The sequence below is a fragment of the Scylla paramamosain genome, chromosome 43, assembly GCF_035594125.1.
Source record: "Scylla paramamosain isolate STU-SP2022 chromosome 43, ASM3559412v1, whole genome shotgun sequence".
NCBI classification, from domain to species: domain Eukaryota; kingdom Metazoa; phylum Arthropoda; class Malacostraca; order Decapoda; family Portunidae; genus Scylla; species Scylla paramamosain.
Window position 1 is genome coordinate 11,697,746 of NC_087193.1, and position 5,825 is coordinate 11,703,570.

Below are 5,825 nucleotides of genomic sequence, written 5' to 3' on the forward strand. Positions count from 1 at the left end.
CTCTCTCTCTCTCTCTCTCTCTCTCTCTCAACTCTCACCTTTCGTACTTCATTCACGTTTTTATTTATCCAGTCATTTATCTCTATGTACTTATCTATTCATCTATTCACCTGTCCTTTCTCTCATTTAGCTCGCTACTCGAACATCATAAGACTTGCATTTTGATTAACAGCATTTATCTTTATCTATTCATTATCTATAACAATTTTGCTACATCTAAGTTTATTGCTCCCTTTTTCCTGCTTTTTCTTCCTTTTTATCGCTTTTTTTTCTTCATTTACGCACTTATTGCAGAGAGAGGGAGAGAGAGAGGGAGAGAGAGAACCTTGAAGTCAAAACTATGTAAGTACACTTCAAAATAAATAATAAAATAAAGAATAATAAAGACAAGGGATGATGAGGCAAGGTTAAGACAAATTAATGTGAAGGCTCGGGACACAAAATACTGCAGCTCTTTATATCAGGAAATTGTGTGGAGGCAGAGGAGAAATATTCAAGTTTGGGTTTTGTTGTTACTGAAGCGAGAAAACTGCGTCTCCCTTAATTACGTGTTGGATGGAGTTTGAGAGCGTCACATTGCTTCATTAATCCACCTTCATCCACATGTGCACATCCATTCACTCATTCACACACATCTTTTCTCATTCACTTATTCACCTACTCGTTCGCATTATATAAAATTTATTACTCTCTCTCTCTCTCTCTCTCTCTCTCTCTCTCTCTCTCTCTCTCTCTCTCTCTCTCTCTCTCTCTCTCATTCACAAAAAGGATGGTAAGGCAGTAGATTTAAAAAGGATGTTTTGAATTTTTAGAAAGTAACAAAGATTTAGAAAGACGTTACAAATATTCAACAAGAAGTCACGGAAACTTAAAGCAAAGGAAAGATCTTAAAAAGTAGAAGATTTAGAAAGAAGTAAGAAATATTTAAAAGCTACAAAAAAAAACTTATAAACTACACAGATTTAGAAAGAAGTAAGAAATATTTAAAAGCTACAAAAAAAAACTTATAAACTACACAGATTTAGAAAGAAGTCACAGAGAAATGAACTGCGCACCAAGTTACAAAGAAATCACAAATAAATTAATCAAGCACTTCTCTTCCTACCACAGATCGTTTGAGACACCTCCCAGGTCTGGCGGCGGCAGCAGAGCACCCGCCGCCCTTAATCCCTTAATAAGAACCCTCGAGAAGTGAGAAATCCAACCCCCTTCCTTACCTCCGCCCCAGTAAATGGAACGGGGTCGGATGATCACAACGAAGGCCGCCAATGATTTATTGAATTAAGAATGTGAGTCAATTGCTTTCATGAACGGCAGCGAGAGAGTAACGAGAGAGTAACGAGAAATTAATAAGACTAGCGAAGGTGGGGTAAGCTAACCTCCCCGCCTGATTATGGGTTAATTGCCTCGTATATCTGTAGAAATAAGGCTTGATTAGTAAGGTGCATTCAGGTAAATATTTGAAAGATACTCGTTTTGTTATTATTTCTTTTTTTTTTTCTTTTTGTGGCCAAGGATTGTTGTTGGCGGACATCCAGACTTCATTGATAAACAGGTGAACAGGAGGGAGGAGAGCGAATACCTGTCTGTCTGGATTACGTGTCTGATTCAACCTTTATTTTACCTGTCTGAATCTTTACCTGTCTGAATCTTTATTTACCTGTCTGAATCTTTATCTGTCTGAATGTTTACTTGTCTGAATATTTACCTGTCTGAATATTTACCTGTCTGAATATTTACCTGTCTGAATATTTACCTGTCTGAGTCTTTACCCGTCTAAGTCTTTACCTGTCTAAGTCTTTACCTGTCTCAACCAACCGGGAAACATTTACGTGTCTAACGAAGCCCTTATTTCCTTTTAAACCTTCAATTTCCACCAAGACATTCGCAAAAGTGCAAAAATTTTTAAACTAAATCCTCTTTTGCACTCTGAACCGATAGATACGTACTTACTGCAGCGTTCAAATCTACCCAGGATCAAGTTCAAAAAAGTTCACTGTAACAATGCCCTCTCCACCCACACGTCCCTCCCACCCCGGCACCCTCTTCCTCCTGCTCCCTCACCTCCTCACACTTTTATTCCTAATACTCAGTACTGTACGAAAACCTCAAGAATATTTACCTAGGTAGTTTTTCTCCTTTATTAGTAGTGGTGGTGGTGGTGGTGGTGGTAGTATTAGTAGGAGGAGGAGGAGGAAGAGAAGGAGGAGGACAGAAATACGACGACGACGAAGAGGAGAAAGAGAAGAGATGCAGTATAATACAGTAGTAGTAGTAATAGTAGCAGCAGCAGCAATAGTAGTAGTAATAGTAGTAGTAGTAGTAGTAGTAGTAGTAGTAGTAGTAGTAGTAGTAGTAGTAGTAGTACACCTATGCCCGGTCTTTTTTTCGTTCTTCCTGACGCCCTTGCTCTTACTCCACAGCTTCCAATCAATGCATTTCACGTGTCTACAATCTCCCGTCTCTATTGCCACCGCTCTGTCGCCGGACGCTAAAGTCTAAGGAGGTGACGCGCTCTCTCTCGCTACTCTTGATCTTTCCGCGCTTCTCTGCGGCTCTGCTGGACACGAGAGGTTCCTGCTGCACTGTGGTGAAGAGAAATGCGGCACAAAGGTAAAGGAGGAGAAACAAAATGGAATAAGTGTAGGAGGAATTTATAGGTGAAAATGCAGTGAAAAGGGGAGATGAAATAAGAGAGGGACAGAAGGAAGAAAGGAAGGAAGGGGAAGGAAGAGAGGGGGGGAAGATGAAAGGTAAATAGGAAAGTAAACAGAAAAACAGAAAAATAAAAGAACAAATGGAAAAGGAAGAGAATTAAAACGCGAAAAAGACAAGACAGCAAAACCATTACCTAAAATACTCGAAAAATATCTTTAGCTCTCCTCCTCCTCCTCCTCCTCCTCCTCCTCCTCCTCCTCCACCGCGTCTCACACCTGCACGCCGCCTCCCCCACACCACACCTGTTCTCCATCACCTGCAAGGGATACTTTATGACCTGTAATTGTGGACAAACAAGCAACAAGATTAAGGGAGTGTTAGCAATGCCTCTCTCCCTTCCCACTCCCTTCTCTCCCTTGTCTCTCCCTCTCCCTTTGACCCTCGACTCTGACCCTCATGTGTACATAATGTTTGTGTGTGTGTGCGTTCTTCTCTCTCTAAGGTTTATTTCATCGCTCGTTGTGTATGGATTGACGGCACGCACGCAACCACACACACACACACACACACACACACACACACACACACACACACACACACACACACACACACACACATAAAGCACGTTGTAAAATGAGGAGGAGAAAAGTAAAATCAGGAAGAAGAGAAAGAACACGAGGACGAGGTGTCTAAAAACGAAAAAAAAATAAAAATACCACAAAATCATTTAGAAATTGCTTATCGTACGAGGAATAAAAAAAAAAGTGAACGGAGGAAGCGAAAATAAAGATAATACGCGGGAATAGAGATAAGTCGAATTTAAAGACTACCAAGACGAGGAAAGAAAACAAGGAAAAAATCACTTGAAAGATGAAAACACGAGGTAATAAAAAAATGAGAAGCAGTGTGCATCCACCTGCCCACTCCCCAGTCCACCTGCACATCTTTACGTCCCTTTTATTGCACCTTAATTGCCCGACACCTGACGCCCACAGCAGACAGGAGGAAAACTTCGATGTAAGGTGTTCTCCGTCAGAAAAACTTAACTGAAATAAAATAATAAAACACGAGATGGCTAGCCAGTCCCGTACACTCTGACGCGGCGCCTGATGTGGCAACAGCAAGGGCGTCAGGGAGGTTCTGCAGAGTCAGGGAGGAGAGTTTTAAGGGCTTCAGGTGACAAAGTGACATAGTAAAATTTAAACGCATTTTGAACACTCGTAATTTTTTTTTCTTCTTTTTCTTCCTCTTCTTACTTTTTTTTTTTAAAGCGGTCAAGAATTCCAGTACTTTCTTTCATCTTTATTAGTTTTTTTCTTACTTTTTTTTAGATATTTGACTATTTACCTTTTAAAACTCAAGCACTTCCAATAATGCAGTAAAAAAAAATTCACTTATCCTTTATTTTAGAGTTCTTTTTATAATTCTCTCTCTCTCTCTCTCTCTCTCTCTCTCTCTCTCTCTCTCTCTCTCTCTCTCTCTCTCTGGTCGTGTCCGTGAGGTGAGGCGAGATTCGTATCAGTAACATTTAAACAAAGCCATACGTTCCTCATCACCTGCATCAAGACACCTGCCCGGAACACCTCAACCAGATGACAGATGCCAGTACTCCTCCTCCTCCTCCTCCTCCTCCTAATATAACTACAACTACTAATAAAACTACAAAAAAAAAAAATACTACTACTGTTACTACTACTACCACCATCACCACCACCACTCAGAGCACAAACAGGCAAGTTGAGCTAAAATCAAGATAACGAAAGGCAAAGTAAAACGAGGAACAGTTAGATAAGAAAAGATGCAATGTTACTTTAGATGAAATGAGAGTGCAATGAGGAAATAGTGAAGTAAGGTGAGGTGAGATAAGGTACGTTAGGGTAAGGTAGTTTAAGATAAGGTAGATTAATGTTAGGTAATTGTGACAGGTGAGATGCAGGTAACAAGCGAGCAAATACTAAGGTTAGATTTTAAAGGGGGGCGTAAAACAATGATATTTAACAGGACTTTTAAATGTTCGTGGTACTTGCACAGTGTCTCGCGCCTCGCCTTCTTCAGCAGGGGCGACACACTGACCAAGAAATGTGAAAATAGTAGTGACGAAGGTGCTGCAGGGGTGTGTGTGTGTGTGTGTGTGTGTGTGTGTGTAAAGGGCTGGATAAAAGTGAAAGGGAAGAGGGGATGTGAGGTACTGACGTAGAGAGAGAGAGAGAGAGAGAGAGAGAGAGAGAGAGAGAGAGAGAGAGAGAGAGAGAGAGAGAGAGAGAGAGAGAGAGAGAGAGAGAGAGAGAGAGAGAGAGAGAGAGAGAGAGAGAGAGAGAGAGAGAGAGATAATCAAACAATCCTTTCACTATGACGTAATTTTATCCCTAAATTTGGACGGAGGTCTGAAAAAAAAAATAAGCGAAGAAAACGGAACGAGGAGAAAGCAATGAAATGAACACAAGGGGGAGAACAAAAATAAAATGAGGATATAGGCAAAAATAGAATAAGAATCGAGAAAATGAATCCTAAACCACAAAAAATACATCTAATCTCAAATAGAAATAAATAAAAAAATAAATAAAAGTTAAGCATGAAACCAAGAAAGAAAAAGACGAGATATCGATGTTGTCCTTGAAAATTTGTGTATAGTTAGACAGGAAAGTAAAAGCTGCAAGTTAGGAGAGAATATTAAACACTAACACAACCGCTACTTGAAAACAACAGCGAAATATAAAATGAGATAAGAAATAAAGTAAAGGCAAACTCTTGTGACGATTTCCTTCATTACATCTCACAAAATATTGCCTCGTGTTGCAAATTGCGCGAAATTAGGTTAAAATTCAAACAAATCACTTCTTCCCCTAAACAATATAAAACTCCTTCAAAAATTAACTCCGTGCTTGCCTGGGGCTTGAGAGAGAGAGAGAGAGAGATGGACACACAAAGGAACAAAATGGAAGACAGACAAACAGCAGCTGACGTGTTGGCTCGTGGGAGACGTTGAGTGGTGATAGTGGTGGAAGTGGTGGTGGTGGTGGTGGTGGTTGATAGTAGTAGTAGTAGTAGTAGTAGTAGTTGTTGTTGTTGTTTTTGTTTTTGTTGTTGTTGTTGTTGTTGAAGTAGTAGTAATGCATCAATGAATACAGTAGTAGTAGTAGTAGTAGTAGTAGTAGGAATGTCACTCC